General features: G+C 51.3%; 1 long non-coding RNA gene, 1 other non-coding gene and 1 pseudogene across 2 annotated transcripts in view; 2 read left to right on the forward strand and 1 right to left on the reverse strand.

Annotated features, from left to right (window-relative positions):
• The window catches only part of LOC138581855 (uncharacterized), a 55,680-nt gene extending 44,541 nt beyond the window's left edge, over positions 1-11,139 (reverse strand). Inside the window, exon 1 of the long non-coding RNA XR_011304827.1 lies at positions 11,059-11,139. This is a non-coding gene — a long non-coding RNA (uncharacterized lncRNA). The remainder of the gene's footprint in view (positions 1-11,058) is intronic.
• A 4,666-nt stretch (positions 11,140-15,805) lies between these two features.
• Positions 15,806-15,956, forward strand: LOC138448133 (5.8S ribosomal RNA). Its single transcript, XR_011259992.1, has one exon. It is a non-coding gene; the product is annotated as a 5.8S ribosomal RNA (ribosomal RNA).
• A 460-nt stretch (positions 15,957-16,416) lies between these two features.
• On the forward strand, positions 16,417-20,164 carry LOC138448331 (28S ribosomal RNA; annotated as a pseudogene).
• Positions 20,165-22,149: the final 1,985 nt, after the last annotated feature.

Here is a 22,149-nt window from a genome sequence, read left to right on the forward strand (position 1 = left end):
TATGTCGAAAGGGGGAGAGGCAAGCATTTATTTCCTGCGCCCTCATCACGTTGCACTGACTGAGCATGTATTTTCTCTTTTCACGCTCTCCTGGATCACACGCCCCACAGATTGAAGACGTCTGCCTACAGTATGGCTATTTTTTAGGGCTAAATACTCATGGTTATCTTGCTGGCAAGACTACATAGGAGTTTGCATTTTCACTGTATACTAGCAAAGCAACATGTAGGCACCTAGTCAGTGAGACAACGCAGGTAAATCAAGGAAGTTGCAAGGAAATGAAGGAAATCGGTCCTAGAGGTCTGGCAGCACTGAGCGGTAACGTCAGGCACATCTCCCTGCAATGTTCATAACCCCTCACCTCTTAAAGGCAGTAAAGTTACAGAAATCATACCAAGGGAACTACATGCCGTCGTAGTAAGCTCATTGCTGTTATAACAGTGAAAGCCGTGTTGTGCAGATAACGGCAGCACTGGTCATTGGGCCGGCTCTCGTCGAATCCGAGACCCAGCACCAGATGTGTAGCCGGATTGCGGGATCCGGCCTGAGTCAGCCGCCGCAAACCCCAAACCCATGCTCTGGGTTAGTTTGGGAAAAAAAAGAAAGCGCCCGCAGAGGCACAGAGTGGGGGGGCGGAGCAGCTCATTGCCGCCATGAGCTCTCCGATGGCTCTGCCCCCCTTCGTGTACACAGCAGGACTTTGATACAGGTCACAGCTGCAGGAAAAGCAAACTAACTTCCTCTGGTGACCCCGTGCAGGGTGCACAGGGCCACCATAGGAAGTTAAAGTCCTCAGCCACGACCCAGTTTATTTATGCAATGTTTGTCGCATACACGGACCCGGATTATTCATTTATTTATGTAATGTTTGTCGGATACTTGTATCTGACAAACATTGCATAAAAAATTAAATATACAGGTAGCGTCAAACATTGCATGAATAAATAAATACCCCTATTAAAATTGAAACTATCCCACACGATGCAGCCACCCAACTGCTTGCAGAGGGGAGCTGCAGGAGCTTTGCCGGGTGTGGTTCAAGTAAAAGGAAACGTTGCTTATGGTGAACAGAAATCAGCAGGTTTTAAGAATGAAGTTGCAGGACAATCTGTCGGTTTAAACCAGGATTTCCCCACAGATTATCTGCTCTTTCACCATTAGCTAGAGTAATTGCTCTTTTTAATGATTCTTTAAGTCTTCTTAAAATAATCCTCTGTATGAGCTCAGATCACAGTGTAGACTAACATTGCTGTTGGTAGTTTAGGTGCACAGATGGATGGTACGGTTTGCTCCCTTGTACAAGTGCAGGTCGGACTGGGCCATAAAATTGTCTTGGGCACCAATGAAAAAGTTGCCCATAGTTGTAAACGGCAATTCATTCCTTTTTGGACAATGTTTGAATAATACCCAAGGGGGGTGTTTTTTCTTATAAAATGGAATGCAAATTGTGCATTTTAAAGGATATTTACTCAGCAACACTGGTCAAAACTATTATCTGCATAGTGAAGTAACTCATTACCAGTGCCTTGGAAGTGGTTTAAAGTGGAATTGATATATAGTTTGGAAAAGAAGCAGCATGAAAGAAATTTCAGCGTTTTAAACTATTATTTTGGACATTTCCTTTGATCGGAGGTCAACTGCCAGCTCCACCTGCCCAAACCCCGCCTCTTTGGGCACCGCCCCTTCAACTCCGCCCCCACCTGTCCCTTGTGGGACCCCCCACCAAATGTTTTCCATTTCCACCACTGGATAAGGGTGAAGATGACGGCAGCCGAATCTGCCCTGAAATTCCCTCGGCCCGAGGATGGGAATACCAGCCAAGAAGACACAGAAAGATCTGCTGTTGGTGCAACTAAAATCAAAATAGGAAAAACAAACCCATCAGTGTTTTGTTCTCCCCCGTTCCCCTCCCTTGCCGTGCTGTGAAACACCTGTGTATGAGCTCGATGTAAATAAAAATATCCTTATCATTAAATATACCTGGCACTTCTCCGAGATGAATACGCGCACTATAAATACGTAATAAAGAATAAAAATGGCAGTCGGAAGCGGCTGTGTGTTCTCGTGTTCTGTGAGACACTCTACAGTGCGGCTTGACTCGTCGTTTCCCTGCTCCTAGGTCCTTTCCTCTAGTGTGTATGAGGAACGAGAACGAGGGACGAGAAGTGAGATACTGTGGAACTCAAGAGCTGTAAAATCGAAAGAAAGCCTTGGCACCTTTTTTTTTTTTTTTTAGGCCTTTAAAGTCCCTTGAGGAGTGCTGGGCAGAGACTGCTGCCAGGCCTTGCCCTGCCTAGCCAGCTGAGCAGAGAAATCCTGCATACGCTCCGTATGGGGCTGTAAGGCTGCAAGGCTGTTTGCTGCTGAGGCAGCGACCAATGCGGTGAGGAGGGTGCCCAAGAGAAAGTTTGGTGCACTAAGGGGTCTGCTGCTGTGCTTCTGTCGCCAAGTTGCTCACGTGGCCCAAACCCTGAAGTAGATGCAGACGTAGCTTGGATATGTCAGCATAATCACATGTGTTTTCCTCATTTGACTTGTTGTATCCAGTGATTATCAGCGCTTATTACTGATAGGCATTTTGGTTGGGCACGGTGAAGTCTGGATTATCACAGTAACCTAAACTCTAAAGAGACCTGACATTCAGGAGTTGGACGCAGGTTGATTTTTATCCAATCTGTTCGAGCTTTCTCGCCACACTCGCATACCATCTCCCTCATCCATCGTAGTGCTGCTGTGCCGCCTGGCCTCCTGCTGTGCTCCTCACAGCGCCAGCCCCCTGCAGAGACTGCTGCGAGTCCCTATCATCTTGCCCAGCTGTGGCAACAAACCCTGAGGCAACTCTGAGCCCCTCGCCAAGCGTTGTGTTTGGGAGACTGTGGGGGCTCGCCCCTTTGATCCTAAACAACGCGTGACTCCCACTCCAATCATCTTTAGTGCTTGTGTGCCTTGCTGAGCCTGACTTTACCACTACCTCTGAGCACTGCGCAAGAGTGACCCATGTGTTTAGCTTTGCGTCCAGGAGACTGCAGGGGCTTGCCCCTTTGACCCTGACCGACGCGTGACTCATACCCCCCCACCCCCCACTTCTTACTTGCTTAAGACTATCTTTCAACTTGTGCTACACATACTGAATTCGCATATAATCAAAGATCCCTAATTGAGAACGCTAGTCGGAAACCAGCTTGGCCAGGGAAACTCTGAGGTTCTCCCGCCCCCCCTGAGCCCGTACGTCGTAACTCTCTGAACTGTTCTATATCCCGACAGAATACATTGGCGAAACTTCATTGAAATATTGTCTCTGAAAGTAATTACCAAGATGACATCTTGGATAAACTCGTCCTTTACTGGGCAAGAATTCACTCCTACAAACAAACCCAGTCCTAGAACCAGACAACGAGGGAAACGCGATAAAAAAAACCTCCCAATTGTGTCTGATTCCTCTTTTCAATCTACGATAGAGCAAGCTCCTTCCAAGTTCTCTTGCAAAAAGGAAGATCTGCAAGTGAACATCCAACAGCCTACACAACAGCTGCCCATAATAGACGAGATGACTACTCCCACTTCAAAAATACTAACTCCACCGAGACCGGATCTCACTCAAGAAACGGAAGATATTACTTCTCACCTTCTCCAAATCGACGGCCCTGAACCTTTGAACAGTGAACTCGAGGTCTCTGAAGCAGTGAGACAGAAGATCTCCCCGCATGGAAATGATGATCTGAACCGAGTTGCTCCCCCTCTGCTCAGTGCCATAAACTCTGTAGACTCTCAGAGGAACTCTGTGAATCTTACCACTGCTGATTCCCCCCCTCTCCGAATGCCGACGCCACAACAACAGATGAGACATAAAAATATGAGGAGATTCGGCAATAGAGCTGCCGTCCAAGACTTCACAAGGCACTCAACAGACAGAGCAGGCTACAGAATCTAACCCAGCCCTTTTATCTAAGACAATAACCGTCAAAGCTCTAAAAGACAAAAAAATTGAAGGCTACAAGAGCCAACGCTTGGAACAGTCTAAAAAAGAAAAAGCCAAATAAGCCAAACTGAGATGGCTCAAGTCCTACTCTATGAGAAGCCCTCAAAAAACCACGAAGCCAAGCGGTGTATATCAATCCAACACTAGGGCGGCGCGACTATCTCTAGATATCACTGAAATTGAGTCACTCATGAGCAATATTGAAAAAAGGAAGGAAATATTTGGAGACTTACACTTCAATCGATTAAATGACCTTCCATCTACATTGACGCCGGCCCTAAGAATTCCCCATCCCCTTGCCAAGTATCCATCAAATAAAGCCTTGAATGAACAGTCATCATTTAAACCCAGGGAGCCAACAATAAAGAAATTCAAGTTTGAGCATGAAGAAGACGACCCCTCTTGCTCCACTCACCCTGAGAGTAACAAGAGAAAGACAGTCTCCTCGAACCATACAGAGGATCAACTTACAATCAATAAATGTCAATGCGAAACCCCTGATGAACAACACCAACAAAGGATCCCAACCACCATGGTCAAGCTCCAAAATATACTCCTAGCAATTACCACGCAAACCATGATCCCGTTCTGTAAGTTATATGAAGCTGCCAACGAAAATATCAAAGACCAAGCAACTCTTTTGGCATTAATCCATACCAAACAGATGTATTTTGAGACCTTCCTTGCCACAATAGAAAATCGTTTGGGTCGTTAAGCAGAGCTCTCCCATCAACGGCAAATGAGATTGTTTGACATGGCAGTAGCAGACAGGGCAGAAAAAGCCCGCCTCACTTCAACAATGATGTCTTTGATGAAGGCACATCCCCTGCCATTAGCCAAGCCCCACATGACATCACCAGCGAAGCTGAAGGACTATGAAATGCCTTCTACTGCGACTAGACCACAGAACCCTAATACTATTACTGCCCCCTTGCCTGATCAACCACAATCTCCCAGTGTGTCATCCGCAGAAACATACCCATTACGAAACCTACTGATATTTTCCACATTTTATCAAATAACAAAACACACAACGAAATGCCACTTGCCAAACAGTTCTCTAAACCTAAAAACAAAAGAAAAACGGGCACTAAACAAATGGGAGCTCGAGCCTTTCTAATAAATCTAAATATGACAATACGTCCTGACACAAATAAGCCCTCCAAACCCCCTAGCACAACCGGGAAAAAAAGATAGAGAACCGAAAATAGTGTCTAGTACCACGCATTTCCATCCACCATGCCCGACCCAAAGCTGTTCAAAATTGCCAGAACTTCAAAAGAAGATCTCCCCAATCTTACAATACACATGTATCCCCCAGAGACCCCTGAGAATCCACCTCCCAATGAAGAAGTACTGATAATACTGGATGAATGTTTTGATCCACCGGAGGGGTCCAACAGGCCAAACCTTTCCTGTGAAAGTATCTCAGACTCGCCTTCCTTTTACTCAGGCGACATCACAACAATGTCAGACGCACCGTCAAACTATTCCAGCGACACAATAAGAAAGTTAGAAAATTCTGAAAGGACTTCAGAAAACAAGATCACAATCACAGATCCACCAACTCACCCGCTATCCGGCGGAAAACACCGGCGAGAGGGCGACACACAGAAGCCTTATATTTCTGATGTATACAGATTACCTCAGTTTGTGGACCCATGGCAGAAAAAACAGATCTACACCCTCCAGGACAGAAGAGATCCTGTCACTCTCAACAGGACTAACCTTCTAAGATTGTTACATGCAATACCGCAATTGAAATCAATACAATCGCAAGAAATCAAGACGGTACTCTTTCTGGACGATAAATCGCTAGACAAGATTCAGATCGAACTATACACGAAAGATACAATGAATCGAATTACACAGATGACTGCACCGTTACCATCACTGGGCTTTGCATGCTCACCTACATTAGGGAAAACAGAAGATCCTCAGGATTTGAAGTTGCCAGCTATGTTACCTGCAGCGGCTCTTGACGATCGCAGACGGACAGAACATGATAGATTGCTGAGAACAATGAACAACAGGAACTCTTTAGATAGAGACCGAGTAACCTCTAGACCGAATGTTCATCGTTCTGACAGCCAGATATACTCTGAGTCACCTTTTTGGCGAGAGTATGAAGATGATTTTCTATCCCAACTTAACGAGCCGGTATACCACTCATAACCATCAGCCTCATTAAGGACCCATAGTTGGATACTGTGCTCATGGAACACGAGAGGCCACTCCCATCTGTTTGACTCACCAGCTCCTAAACCTGAATCCTGTCAAGTTTTATGCCTCCAAGAGACATGGCTCACCAAACCGCAGACCTGCGACGGGTTCATAACTGTGCTCAACCCTGCCCTGCAAAGCTCCTGGGGTTGTGCGTCCTCTGGTCTACTGGCGCTGATTAAAATCACCCCAACATGGAACCTTCTTGAAACAGAAAATATCAACCCATGGACACAACTCAGATTGATCAAGATTTGTAAACCTACCAAAATGGCTCATCAAATCCAACTGAACAGCCCGATTCCCAGATTGATTGCAATCATAAATGTGTATTGGAATCCAGCGGCAATAAATGATAACTTCCTGGACGGTGTTTTTCTGACCATTGATAGACTTAGTGTGAAAATTCCTAACATCGATTTCATCATCTGTGGGGACCTTAACATCCATCTCTATGCTTCCAACGGTCTCCACAGACCACCTGATTATCTGACAATCAGAGCTCTCCGCTGGTCTAAAGAAACAACCATGAGAAACTTTATTCTAACAAGCCACCCCTGTGATGAACACAAATCGCTGATTCCCACCTGGTTTTGTAGAAACACAACGGCAATCATCAATTATAATTATTTATTTCCATCATTGAACAACCTGATACTCGAATATAAAATCCTCCCCGCTATCAAGAGCGATCATTCTATGCTTGTGCTGCGTGGTGCTGGAATGTGCGAGCAGAACACGATAATTCCAGCTCCACCGCTGGAATTTACAGGAACAACTACCACTCAGACTCAACCTAAAACATCAAGCCTTCCTGCCGCAGATATTCTCCCAAACAAACATTCCAGACGAAGAAAAGATAAACTACGACTGGATATTGATCCCTTTCCAGATCACTGGCACCACAGCAGAAAAGTCGGCCCATCTGCATTACTATAATCCAGAGCTGGCAAATGCAAAGAAAACTCTTCAGCAAAGCCTCCGAAATTGGAGGAAGAATTTCACCCCTGAAAATCTGCAAAAGATGAAAAAAGCAAAACAAGCTTTCAGAAATTGCAAATAAATCCATGCGATGACTCTGCAACAAACAGATGCCGAAACTATGCTTTCAAGGCTCAAAAATAAGAACTTGAGGAATTTGTGGCATCTGCTAAACCACAACGCCAGAACAATTGATGGTTTCCAATGTCTCGGAACAAAAATGGATTTCACATTTCTTTAACCTGTACAAATCCCGCTGCCCAGAAGAAAACTCATCAGAAACATCGATCTCAAATCAATGGACCATTCTTTGGGACAAATATCTTTTCTTGGAGATGATTAAAAAATTAAATGCCTCTCGAGCTCCTGCCCTGACGGCCTGTCCAACGCCATCATGAAACAGGCTCCGGAGACTTGGGCAAACTTAATGGACCTTATTCTGACTCTAATCAACAAACTAAAATCGATTCCTGCTACTTGGACTAGAGCAGTGCTGATCCCGATCTACAAGCAAGGAGATAGAGACGATCCAGCCAATTTTAGACCTATTGCTCTCCTAGATCCCTTGCGCAAATTGTTTGCGACATACCTTCTTCAAAAACGGACTGCTTGGGCCAAAGAAACAAATTGCTTCGATACCCGACAAACAGACTTCACGCCAAATGTGGGCACAAATGTGAACCTCCTGATACTTAATCTAATAAAGCACGATGCCCTAAGAAACAACTCGGTGTGCAGTCATTTTTTCGAAAACAGAGGGCCTCATTACACGGTAGGCGTGAGCCATGGCGCTATTAGCGCCATGGCTCATGCCGGTAAAATACCGGCACCGCCTTGGGGGAAAGGGGATTTACCGCCCCATTCCAAGGTTGGAGGGGCGGTAAATCCCCCTTCCGCCATTGCCCTTCCCCATTCCCATTTCTGCCCCATAGGGCTCTATGGGGAAGGCGCTAATTACGGCACCGCAATTTTGCGGTGCCGTAATTAGCTCCGAGGTCCCTTAGCGGGTTGGATTTTAACGCCTGTAAAAAGCAGGCGTTAAATCCCCCAACCCGCAAAGGGACCTCGTAGTAAGGCAGTAGGGATTTACCGGTACCGGTATTTTACCGGTACCGGTAAATCCCTACCGCCATCCGTGTAATGAGGCCCATAATGTCGAAAGACAATAATGTCGAAAAAAAAATATCGAAAAAAAAAAGTAAAATTCTATTTTTTTATTATATATTTATTTTGGGGTCCGGGAATAAAAAAAAAGGGGGTAAAATAAAGAAAAAATAGAAAAAAGGAGGTTTGGGGGGAACCCCCCATTTCGACAAAAAAACGTATTGAAAAAGAAATTCGACTTTTTAATTCGCCATTTTTTTTTCGAAAAAATGACTTTCGACATTTTTGTTTTTGAAAAAATGACTAGGAACCAAACAACTCCCAAGTATATGCCGCTTTGATAGATCTCCATGTGGCATTTGATGCCATAAATAGGAACAAACTTTGGCAAAAACTTGCAAAATGGAAATATCCCCTGGAGATCAGCGAACCCATCAAGCTGCTCTACTCCAACATCTCTGTCAAGATTACATTAACAAAAGAAGGAATCACCACAGATAAAATAAGAACAGTTAACGGCCTAAAACGGGGACGCCCCCTCGCTGCAACCTTGTATAACCTCTACACTCACTACCTCACCTATATCAAACACGATGCACTTAATTTGCCAAAAATCAATTCCCGTCCGATTGCATACCTCATGTATGCAGACGACATTGTATTACTGGATAAAACTCCCATCAGGTCTTCAAGAAAACTTGTGTATGACAGAGACATACATGAGTGTCAATGATTGCCAGATCAATGTAAAAAAAAACAAAATCATGACGCTAACCAAGCATCAAAGTACAAATACCCGACTCATACTCACGAACTTCAGCCTTGAGGATCAATTACTTGAAGTAGTCACAACTTTCAAATACCTTGGTGTACTAATTAATCAGCAGAAAGCTGAAACAGCTTGGGTGACTTCGCTGGAAGGCAAGATTCTAAGGCTAGCCAGACAAGGAGTGATGCTACATATGGAAAATTCTCTTTAAAACCTATCCTGGCGTTCTATCGTCAAAAGGTTATCCCCATCATCACTCACGGGAGCGATGCGATGATCACAGCAACCCAGATAAACTGGCAAACTATTGAAACTGCCTTCTGGCAGAAGATTCTGAATCTCCCAAAAAGATATCCCATGGTCAGAATACGGTTTGAAGTGGCACTACAATCTCTTTCCTCAATTGTATTGTGGAAGCAGATGGACTTCCTGCGCAAGCTGATGAACACATTTCCAATACCTGCAATTCAAATTTTATGAGAGCCCCCGTACGCCATGAATAACACTCTGCTGAAAATGTGGAAAGTCGCCATATTCCAACAAATGGCAAATGAAGACATCACTATAGAAATGCTCACCAACCGCCCTCAACGCGGTAAGGTAAAAATACAGCAAAACAATTGGGCTAAACATCAGAAGAAAAACAAAGATACTCCATGAACCTACAATGCTCACTTGACATTCGAACAATTCATGAACTCCCGCAATATTTGGTACTTTTCCCAGACCCAATCATTCGTACTGCCTTCATGAAAATCTGTCTAAACATTTTTCCAACTAGAGAGAGTAGCAAATATTAGACAAATACTCACGACGGAACAATTTTGTCGATTCTGTATGGATAAAAAAAACACCTGAAACATCTTATCATGATCTGCCCTGCCCTCAATGACAATAGACTCCTATTTGGAGATCTATTCAAGATGTCTGATCAACAAGAAGGAGGAGACTCTAGATGGCTGAAGATCTTAAGAGGCCAGGACAAGAAATTGATACACACAGTCGTCCAATTTCTTGCGGACATTCTGGACTATTCAAAAGATCCAAACCCCATAAATGTTGGATTGTAGAAAATTGCCTTTTTTTCAATGTTACTATGTTTGCGAAACTGTTAAGAATGAGACATATATTCTTTATGAAATCAAATGAACAGTTTGTTTAAACTAAATCATTTTAAATAAAAAAATATTTTTAAAAATATATACCTGCCCATGTACGGCGTGGAGCGCTCCTGCCTCCAGGATCCTCTTCCTAAGCACGTAGACGTCCCATGTGAAAACGTCACGATGATGTAACAGATACACGTCAAAATAAGCCGTAAAGGCATTTCATAAAGTATCGGCAAACTTTAAAACAAACACACAATGCTAGCGGGTCCCATAGGGACTTTAAATGTGTGATTGATAATGAAAGCAATACAAGGCCTCCGTTTAGCCTTCTCTTCCACACATTGCAAAGGGGTAAATGAACAACCCACTCCCCGGGGAATGCCAAATCGCCCCCCCCCCCACCACCCCCTGCAGGAGAAATAAATAACTCAACAGTTATGCTGGAAATTGGTACCCCTATGCGTCTGCCTGCATAAGACACATATCCCCATCTGCTGCACATACGAAATCCAACGGGGAGGATAACTGTTGGCTGTACTGTTCACTGGTACACTGGAAGTCCCATTGGGACGGGAGAAACGCACTGTGCCCAGCCCCACTCTATAAAACACACGTCGCACATCTGCATGAGAAAACCCCAAAACAAACTCAATCCACCTTTACTTTAAGTAAATCTCAACCCCCAAAATACACAATACCCCTCCCCAATATTGCCTCACCCCTGTGATGCACGTTACATATCCCAAAAATACACGGAAATAACGAAAACAAAACTGAATCCGCCTGTACTTAAAGTAAATCTCACCCCTGATGCACATTATAAACCACCAAAATACACAGAAATACCCCCTCCCCAATATTGACAATCAACAGGAGATAATTTTAAGACTTACCAGAAACCAAATAACAATCAACTATACGAAATGGGTAGAGACTAGTTCCCATCCGAGAAAAGGACCATAGCAATGGCCCGCCCCCTCTTCTTCACGTGACCTCTGATATCATCTGTGTGATTTCCGCAGCAGTGAAGCGCTTCCGGAACACGTTCAGTGAGCGGGCCGGTGCTGAGCGGGCATTCTGAACGCTCTGCCTGCCGGTGCAAGTGCAATGGGACCCTGCCATCCTTTGACTTGCAGCGTTTGGGGTGGGCATTTTCATTGGGAGGACGGGAACGTTTCTATGAGACCCTGAAGCGTCCTGCCCAGCAAGGCTCTGGCTGCCAGGTTGTAGGAACAGCAGCAACCCGTGTGCTCTTGGCTGGCTGTAAAAACAATTGGCATTTTCTTCCGGATACCGTGAACATTCCTACAAGATGATTTCGATAGGGCAGCAGGAAATTACATTAACTCTAAAAATCATGCTCAGCTAGTCAACATGAAAGGTATGGAGGGCTAAGAAAAGGAACAGGGAGAAAGTGTATGATGTTGCTTAACTGATCAACGGGGGCTAATAGAGTGATTTAATGTTTTATGAGGGTGTGATTATTAGGATGGGCGCTTTTAGAGGGGGTTGGCTGGGGCTATCTGCGTGTGATTCGGGATTGGCACACAGGCATCTGTTGCAAGGGGGAAGGGGCATCCTGCTATTTGGAGAGAGGGTCCGGCATTATGCAATTGGACTAGAGGGAGGGACTGGGCATCTTGGTGGGGTCTGAATGGTTGGATAGGGGCATGCTGGTGTGGGTCTGGCGGGATGGTGCACATGTCTGTGAATCTGGAGAAAGGGGGCACATTGGTGTGGGTCTGCGGGAGGGATAGGGACAGTGGGGTGGGCTTGGGGGCAGGGTTGGGGTACATTGGTGTGGGTCTGGGGAGGGATGGTGCACATGGGTGTGTTTCTGGAGGGAGAGATGAGGCACAGCGGGTCTGGTGGGTCCCATGGGAAGCATGGGTCATCTAGGTGTGGGTTAGAAAGTTGGACAGGGCATCTTGGTGTGGCTCTGGAGGGAGGTGGTGGGGGCACATGGCTGTAGATCTGGGCAGAGGGATGGTGCACATGGGTGTGTTTCTGGAGGGTGAGATGGGGCACAGTGGGTCTGGAGTGTGCCGTGGGTTATCCAGGTGTGTGTTGGGAAGTTCAAAGGGGCACATTGGTGTGGCTCTGGAAGGAGGTGGTGGGGGCACATTGGTGTGGCTCTGGAGGGAGGTGGTGGGGGCACATTGGTGTGGCTCTGGAGGGAGGTGGTGTGGGCACATTGGTGTGGATCTAGGCAGATGGATTGTGCACATAGGTGTGTTTCTTGAGGGAGAGATGGGGCACAGTGGGTCGGGATGGCGGCATGGGTCATCTAGGTGTGGGTTGGGAAGTTGGACGGGGCATCTTGGTGTGGCTCTGTAGGGAGGTGGTGGGGGCACATGGCTCTGGAGGGAGGTGGTGGGGGCACATTGGTGTGGACATGGGTGGAGGGATGGTGCACATGGGTGTTTCTCGAAGGGAGAGATGCGGCACAGTGGGTCTGGAGGGTGGCATGAGTCATCTAGGTGTGGGTTGGGAAGTGGGACGGGGCATCTTGGTGTGGCACTGGAGGGAGGTGGTGGGGGCACATTGGTGTGGATCTGGGTGGAGGGATGGTGCACATGGGTGTGTTTCTGGAGGGAGAGATGGGGCACAGTGGGTCTGGAGGGCGGTATGGGTCATCTAAGTGTGGGTTGGGAAGTTTCACGGGGCATCTTGGTGTGGCTCTGTAGGGAGGTGGTGGGGGCACATGGCTCTGGAGGGAGGTGGGGGGGCACATTGGTGTGGACCTGGGCGGAGGGATGGTGCACATGTGTTTCTCTCGAGGGAGAGATGGGGCACAGTGCGTCTGGAGGGTGGCATGGGTCATCTAGGTGTGGGTTGGGAAGTGGACGGGCCATCTTGGTGTGGCTCTGGAGGGAGGTGGTGGGGGGACATTGGTGTGGATCTGGGCGGAGGGATGGTGCAAATGGGTGTGTTTCTGGAGGGAGAGATGGGGCACAGTGGGTCTGGGTCTAGAGGGTAGAATGGGTTATCTAGGTGTGGGTTGGGAGGTTGGACGGGTCATCTTGGTGTGGCTCTGTAGGGAGGTGGTGGGGGCACATTGGTGTGGCTCTGGAGGGAGGTGGTGGGGGCACCTTGGTGTGGACTCGGGCGGAGGGATGGTGCACACGGGTGTGTTTCTCGAGGGAGAGATGGGGCACAGTGGTACTGGAGGGCGGCATGGGTCATCTAGGTGTGGGTTGGGAAGGGGGACGGGGCATCTTGGTGTGGCTCTGGAGGGATGGTGCACATTGGTGTGTTTCTGGAGGGAGAGATGGGGCACAGTGGGTCTGGAGGGTGGCATGGGTCATCTAGGTGTGGGTTGGGAAGTGGGACGGGGCATCTTGGTGTGGCTCTGGAGGGAGATGGTGGGGGCACATCGGTGTGGCTCTAGAGGGAAGTGGTGGGGCACATTGGTGTGGATCTGGGCGGAGGGATGGTGCACATGGGTGTGTTTCTGGAGGGAGAGATGGGGCACAGTGGGTCTGGAGGGTGGCATGGGTCATCTAAGTGTGGGTTGGGAAGTTGGACTGGGCATCTTGGTGTGGCTCTGGAGGGAGGTGGTGTGGGGGCACATTCGTGTGGATCTGGGCAGAGGGATGGTGCACATGGGTGTGTTTCTGGAGGGAGAGATGGGGCACAGTGGGTCTGGAGGGTGGCATGGGTCATCTAGGTTTGGGTTGGGAAGTTGGAAGGGGCATCTTGGTGTGGCTCTGGAGGGAAGTAGTGGGGACACATTGGTGTTGGTTTGATGGGAGGGATGGGGACATTGGTCTGGGGAGGGATGGCTGCATATTGGTGTGGGTCTGGAAGGAGGGGATGGGGCACATTGGTGTGGGTCTGGGCGGATGGGGGCATACTAGGATGGGTGGTTTTAGAGTGGGTTGGCTGGGGCTATCTGCATGTGATTCAGGATCGTCACATGGGCACCTGATGCAAGGGGAAGGGGCATCTTGCTATGTGGAGGGAAGATGGGGCATTATGGTATTGGTCTAGAGGGAGGGATGGGGCATCTTGGTGTGGTTCTGAGAGGCAGGGATGGGGCATATTGGTTTGGGTCTGAGAGGAAGGGATGGTGCACATGGGTGTGGGTCTGGAGGGGAGGGATGGGGACAGTGCTGTGGGTATGAAGGGAGGCATAGGACACATTGGTGTGCATCTGGAGGGAGGGATGGGGCACAATGGTGTGGGTCTGGAGGGAGGGATTGGGGCTCATTGGTCGGAGGACGGATAGGGGCATGTTTCTGTGTGGAGGGAGCTTGGGTCATCATGGTATGGGTCTTGAGGAAGGGATTGGGTATCTTGAAGTCTGGATCGAAAGGGGCCTTATTGATCTGGAATGGAGGGACAGGGCCTATGATGGGGGCATGTCAGGGAATGGTGGAGCATGTGGGTCAGGGCTGGAGCACTCTGGTGGGAAGGAAGGGGGCATCTGGGTGTGAATGGAGGGATGGGGTATGTTTGTCTGGAGAGAAGGATGTGGGTTTATCGGAGTGGTGGGAGCATGTGTGTGTCGAAGGGATGGGGTAATCGGGTGTGGGTATTGAGAGAGGGCCAATGGCGCCATCAGAGTGTAAGTATGGAGGTAGAGGTGAAGCATATGGGTGTGGAGCTTCTTGGTGTAGGTATGGAGGGACGGATGTTGGTGTCTGTGTGGGTTCGGATGGTGGCATGTAGGTCAGGAGGGTGGTGGCATTTGAATCTGGAACGTGTGTTTGGAAGGAGAATGTGGGTGGGGGCATGAAGGATCCCAGACGTGCACACCCACAGCCCGGGACACCTCTCGCAGAGCGGTCCGGTGCGCGTGGTCAACCAGGCGGAGAGGGGTCCGCGAACCAGCAGATGGCCAGGGATGCCTGGCAGGGTTGGGTTAACCTGCTGGGGATGTCCCCAACCACACACCGGAAAGAGAGCCCTGCTCAGCCCCCTCCCCCCACTGAGCCCGCCTCTGCGCTGGCCGGGGGCGCGCACTCCTCTCTCTGACCTGCCAGCAGGTGGGCATTGTTGGGCACACCCCGGTCAGCAGGGAAGCCCCGAATGGGGGCTGCCGGGAGCCGAGGGAAACCTGACTGCTCTCGAGGGGCGCCTCCCCAGGCAGACAGGGGCCTGGGACGCCAGGCATGAGCCCTGAGCCATGGTGCAGCTGGCTTACTTGACGGTGGGCGCCAAGGTTCCAGCCTCCCACATCTGTGGGTGAGTGATGGCCAGGCCCACTGGCACAGTGGGTGACCTTCCCTCTTGCCCAGGTACCTGGAGCTGGGCCCTATGCGCCGGGCTGGGGTTTGAAGTCTCTAGCGGTCCCACCCGACCCCCTGTCTGTGCTGTCTCTGGCTGCCTCACTCTCTGTCTCCCAGACCCCCCACCCCCCAAAAAGGGAAGCAGAAGGGGTCGGGGAAGGATGAGTGGAACGGGCTGGGTGGGCAGGTGGCGGAGCGGCCTACCTCCATCCCCCTGGGAAGCGCTGTGCTGCTGCAGGTGGCGGTCAGGCTGAGCACCTGGATTTTGTTTTTTTTTAAAACACAATGGTTTCGGCCGAGCTAGACAGGGCGCTGGGCTGTCCTGCCACAGGCGGCGCTGCCTCCCCCAACCTCTCCTGCACCAGCAGGGTCAGGCCGACGTCTGGAACAAAAAAAAGTTGCCTGTGACTCTTGGCGGTGGATCACTCCACTCGTGCATCGATGAAGAACGCAGCTAGCTGCGAGAATTAGTGTGAATTGCAGGACACATTGATCAACACGTGGAACGCACCATGTGGCCCTGGGTTTTCCTGGGGCTACGCCTGTCTTGAGGGTCGCTTGTACATCAATCACCCCAGGGTTCCCTCCCGGGGGTGTGGCTGGGGCTGCGCAGGGACCCCATTCCATTCATCCCCCTAAGGTCAGACCCCGGTCAGCACAGTCGCTGGATCCTTGGATCTGGCGCGCAAGCTCATTGCTGATGCGTCCTGGCCTCCCAATTTTCCCCGCCTCATGCTGGTTTCGGGAGGGCCAGGTGGCCGACGCTCCTGGACGTGGTGGCGGCGGCAGCAGGCTTTAAAAAAGACTCGCGCTGTCTTTGGTGTCCCACGGCTGCCGGTGCAGGATGACCATGGAGCGCGGACCTTGTGACCATGTGGGCTTCGGTCGCAGATTGGGACAGAGCACACTCTCCTGCGCCAGAGGCACAGGGCTCGGTCAACCCCCCATACGGGCCTGAGGCCAACTGCCCTGAGCTTTGTGCTCCCCAGCTGCCCTGAGCTTTGTGCTTCCCGACCACGGCCTCAGATCAGACGTGGTGACCTGCTGAATTTAAGCATATTACTAAGCAGAGGAAAAGAAACTAACCAGGATTCCCTCAGTAACAGCCAGTGAAAAGGGAAGAGTCCAGGGCCGAATCCCCATTCAGCTACAGGCGTGGTAAATGTGGCGTACAGAAGACCGACTCCCCGGCATCGCTCGGGGGTTCAAGTCCTTCTGATCGAGTCTCACCACGTGGATGGTGTTAGGCCGATAGCGGCCTCTTGCACACCGGGATCAGGTCTTCTTGGAATCAGGTTGCTTGGGAATGCAGCCCAAAGCATGTGGTAAACTCTGTCTAAGGCTAAATACGGGTGCGAGAGTGGTGGCCAACAAGTACCGTAAGGGAAAGTTGAAAGAAGTTTGAAGAGAGTTCAAGAGGGTATGAAACGGTTGAGTGGTAAACTGGTGGGGTCTGTGCAGTCCGCCCACAGGATTCAACACGGCAGGCAGGTTGGTCACCTGGAACGGTGGAGGCCCTTGCGGGTCTGCGGCCCGGACACATCCAGCCCCAGTAGGCCCCATTTCCTCTGTAACAGTGCACCACGACCGGCTGGGAAGGCCCCAGGGGGCAGGTGGCTGTCTGCTCCAGCAGAGAGTGTTACAGCCCCTGACAGCAGTTTTGCTGTGTCCACAGGGCTGAGGGAGATAGACCGCCACCGCGCCCTTATCCGGCAACCGTCCTGGCCCCTCGTGGGGGTCGCTAGAGTGGCGACAGGAGACGGGACTCCCGATGTGACTGTGGTGGACTGCCCTCAATACACCCCGACCACGTCGTGATGCCGGGTGGAGAAGCCCACAAAGGGCGCCAGGGGTCTGAGGTGATGTCGGTTAACCACCCGACCTGTCTGGAAACACTGACCAAGGAGTATAACACGTGCCCGAGTCAGAGGGCCGAATGAAACCCTGTGATGTAATGATGTTGAGGGCCGGTTCTCGCCGATTGCAGTGGCATCCTGTCACGGTGGGCCCTCCACCGACCCGTCTCGCCCGCTCTGTCAGAGAGATGATGCATGAGCGTGTGTGATAGGACCCGAAAGATGGTGAACTCGGCCTGGTGGAGGTCCATAGCAGTCCTGATGTTTAAATCGGTCATCCGACCTGAGTATAGGGGCAAAAGACTAATCAAACAATATAGTAACTGGTTCTCTCCGAAGTTGCCCTCAGGATAGCTGGCGCACGGAAACCCCAGTTTTATCTAGTAAAGCGAAGGATTAGAGGTCTTGGGGCCAAAAGTATCTCAACCTACTCTCAAATTTTAAATGGGTATGAAGCCCGGCTCGCTGGCATGGAGCCGGGTATTGTATGGAAGTGCTCAGCGGGCAACTTTTGGTAAGCAGAACTGGAGCTGCAGGATGAACCGCACCCTGGGTTAAGGCGCATGATGCAGATGCTCATCAGACCACAGAAACGGTGTTGGTTGATATAGACAGCAGGATGGTGGCCATGGAAGTTGGAATCAGCTAAGGAGTGTGTAACAACTCACCTGCCGAATCAACTAGCCCTGAAAATGGATGGCGCTGGAGCGTCAGGCCCATACCCAGCCGGCACTGAGAGCTGCGGCGGCTAAGTCAGGCGAGCAGGAGGGCTGTTGCGGTACGCACATAAGCCCGGGGCGAGGGCCTGGTGGAGCCGCCGCAGGTGCAGATCTTGGTTGTAGTAGCAAATATTCAAACGAGAACTTTGAAGGATGAAGTGGAGAAGGGTTCCATGTGAACAGAAGTTGAACATGGGTCAGTCGGTCCTAAGAGATGGGCGAGCACCATTCGGAAGGGATGGGCTATGGCCTCCGTTGCCCTCAGCCGATCGACAGGGAGTTGGGTTCAGATCCCCGAACCCAGAGTGGCAGAGATGGTCACCCTTGCGGCGTCCAGTGCAGTAACACAAATGATTCCAGAGAAGCTGGCGGGAGACGCACAGAGAGTTCTTTTCTTTGTGAAGGGCGGGGCACCCTGGAATGGGTTTGCCCCAAGAAAGGGGCCTGAGCCTTGGAAAGCGTTGCGGTTCCGGTAGCGTCCGGTGAGCTCTCGCTGGTCCTTGAAACTCTGGGTGAGATGTTGTAAATCTCGTGCCAGGCCGTACCCATATCCGCAGCATGTCTCCAAGGTGGACAACCTCTGGCATGTCATAACAATGTAGGTACGGAAAGTCGGCAAGTTAGATCCGTAACTTCGGGATAAGGATTGGCTCTAAGGGCTGGGGCGCGAAGCAGGGCTGGGTGTGCACCATGGCTGGATGAGACGTCTCCCCCCCACCCCCCAGGGGGGCGGCTCTGCCTCTGGATGCGAGAGCCGGGCCCTTCCTGGGGATCACCCCAGCTGCAGTGTTCGCCTCTCTCGTTCCCCCTCCGGGGGTTCAGAGCCGGCATTCTGCCTCGGCCGACACCAAGCAGCTGACTTGGAACTAGTGCGGACCAGGGGAATCTGACTGTTTAATTAAAACAAAGCATTGCAAAGGCCCATGGAGGGTGTTGACGCAATGTGATTTCTGCCAAGTGCTCTGAATATCAAAGTGAAGAAATTCAATGAAGCGTGGGTAAACGGCTGGGGTAACTATGACCTTTAAGGTAGCCAAATGCCTCGTCATCTAATTAGTGATGTTCATGAATGGATGAATGAGATTCCCGCTGTCCCTACCTACTATCTAGCGAAACCACAGCCAAAGGAACAAGCTTGGCAGAATCATATGCGAAAGAAGACCCAGTTGCGTTTGACTCTAGTCTGGCACTGTGAAGAGACATGAGAGGTAGGATAAGTGGGAGGCCCTCTGGCCTCTGGTGAAATACCACTACTCTTATTGTTTTTCCACTTACCCGGTGAGGCGGGGACGAGCCCTGTGGGGCTCTTGCTTCTGGCTCCAAACGCCTGGTACCGGCCGGGCACGACCCACTCCGGGACAGTGGCAGGTGGGGAGTTTGACTGGGGTGGTACACGTGTCAAAGGATAACGCGGGTGTCCTAAGGCGAACACAGGGAGGACAGAAACCTCCCGCGGAGCAGAAGGGCAAAAGCTAGCTTGATCTCGATTTTTCAGTATGAATACAGACCGTGAAAGCGGGGCTTCACGATCCTGCTGACTTTTTGGGTTTCAAGCAGGAGGTGTCAGAAAAGTTACCATGGGGATAACTGGCTTGCGGCGGGCAAGCCATCATAGCGACGTCGCTTTTTGATCCTTCGATGTCGACTCTTCCTATCATTGTGAAACAGAATTCACCAAGCATCGGATTGTTCACCCACTAATGGGGAACGTGACGTGGATTTAGACCTTTGTGAGACAGGTTAGTTTTACCCTACTGATGATGTGTTGTTGCAATTGTAATCCCGCTCAGTACGAGTGGAACCGCAGGTTCAGACATTTGGTGTGCATGCTTGGCTAAGGAGCCAATGGGGTGAAGCTACCATCTGTGGGATTATGACTTAACGCCTCTAAGTCAGAAATCCGCCTTCCCCCATCGCCCCCGGCCCCAGACCGTGATACCGCAGCACTGTCGAGCATCGTTTGGCTTAGGATAGTCGGCCTCAGGGCCGGTGTGTAGAGCTGCTCGCCTTGGGACTTGAGTGTGGACAGAAGGGGGCCACCTCTCTCACCCGTAGTGCACTGCATGTTTGTGGTGAATCTGGAGCTAAATCATTCATAGGAAACCTGATTCTGGTTCAGGGTTTTGTAAGTAGCAGAGCAGCTACCTCGCTGCGATCTATTGGAAGTCATTCTCTGAGCCAAGCTTAAGTCGCAAGGCGGCACTTCCGCCAAGGTTCTTCATCCTTCCTCCTGGGGCCCGCGGGGCGCACAGGACAATACCACCCACCCTAAGGGCGCACCCGCGGGGGTGTGTGGGCTGGGCGGGGAGCACTCTTCTCACCTTTCCTGGTCAGCCTGGCAGACCAGATGGCCTTGGGCCCAGCCCTTCGAGGTGTTGCCTTAAACCCCCGGACAGGGCAGGGGAAGAGAGGGTGCAAGCCACCCCAGGGCGCAGGGGTGGTACCTAAAGCCTGTGCCCCTGGACGGTGGGGTTGGGGCAGGCCCGGCCGGCCACTGGGCCAACTGGCCTGGTAGTAGGCCCAGATGGCCCAAGTTGTGGCTGGCGGACCAGATGGCCCGAGTTGCGGCTGACTTCTGCATATGTCTCCGGTTGGGTTCCGTTAGCTTAATAGACGGCGTGGAAGTGTCTCCCCGGCCCGGGTGCGCGGAGGTGGTGCCTTAAGCCCAGGGCGGGGAAGAGAGGCAGCAGCTTAAGCACCCACCCCAGAGCATGGGGGTGGTACCCTTAATCTTGTGCCAACTGGCCCGGGGAGTAGGCCCAGATGGCCCGAGTTGTGGTTGCCAAGGCTGACTCCTGCATTTGTCTACGGTTGGCATAAAAGTGCCACCGTGTGGCCTCTAGGGCGGCTGTGGCGCAATTACCGGCTTTAGTTCAATGGTGTTCGTGGGTTGCTCCCGGTCCTCGGGCAAGTATCAACTACGTGTGGTCAAACGAGGTGCATGTGGCAAGGGGCGCCCTGAGCGGGTCCCTTTCCTCCGCGTGGAGATAAATGCGCTCATAGTGGCCGGCCCTGAGTTCCACAGTGTTTGTGGGTTAGTCCTGGAGGGAAAGGCTCTAATGTGGTGGAAGGAGCTCTGAGGGGGTCCCGGCCGGAGCTCCAGGGTGAAAGCCCTCGAACCCAGTGGTAGTCGCAGGGAGCCCTGGTGGGGTTCCCATCGCTCCACACAGGGAAACGCTCTAAAGGGGCCCTGCTAAAGCTCCAGGGTGGCTGCCGAGGGGCGGGGGGGGTATCCTGGCCTTGGGCGCCTGTCTCACGTCTGGGTTGACTGTCCCCAACCCCAGTGGTGATCGTAGGGAGCCCTGTCCCTCTCTGGAGGGTAAAGCTCTAATGTGGCGGGAGAAGCTCTAAGGCGGCCCGGGTCAGAGCTCTAGGGTGGCCGGGGCTGCTGCCCCAACTGGCCCTGGGTGCCAGCCTTGTGCATGTGGGTCGAGTCCCCAAGCCTTGCGGCAGTCGCGGGGAGCCCTGGAGGGAGAAGCTCTAAAGGGGCCCTGCTAAAGCTCCAGGATGGCTGCGGGGTGCTGGTCCCCCCGCAAGCACCCAGCCTTGGGTAACTGTCTCAGATGTGGGTCGACTGTACCTGCCCGGAGGGATAAGCTCCAAGGTGGATCAAAAACCTCTTATGTGGGGGGGGGACTCTAAGGTGGCCTGGCCAGAGCTCGAGGATGACGATTGGTGCTGCATTGGCCAGAGGAATGTCTGCAAGGACCAGACGGCTGGGCTGCTCTGGAAGTCCCGCTGGGCGTCTGTTCGAAGTTTCTCTCCAGTTGGGTCTATAAGGAGCCCAACGCTTTTGCCGAGAGGTCCCACTCTGTCACTCTGGATACACAGATGTCAAAACTTAGTCACCTTCCTCCGGATTACTATAGACTGGGTGAGAGGGACCTGTCTGCAGTCCTCTTGGTTCTCGCTGCCCAACCCGGGCTCCACGGTGAAACCCCAGGCCGGCCGGGGAGCGTGCCCCACGCAATGCCCCAACAGAGACTGACCTGCTGGGGGTGCTCTTCCGAGCACTCCATGGGATCGATTTGGTGCACTTGGTCCATCTAGGGTTGAACTGCTTGGCCAGCGATTTGCTTGCACCCGCCTTGGGACCGTGTCAAGGGTGTGCTTCCCTCGGGGAGGGCCCCCTCATGTGGGCGGCTCTAGAGCGAAGGCCGAGCAGCCCAGCAACT

Source organism: Ambystoma mexicanum, chromosome 3q (assembly GCF_040938575.1).
Source record: "Ambystoma mexicanum isolate Mex_15411 chromosome 3q, UKY_AmexF1_1, whole genome shotgun sequence".
In the NCBI taxonomy this organism is placed as follows: Eukaryota; Metazoa; Chordata; class Amphibia; order Caudata; family Ambystomatidae; genus Ambystoma; species Ambystoma mexicanum.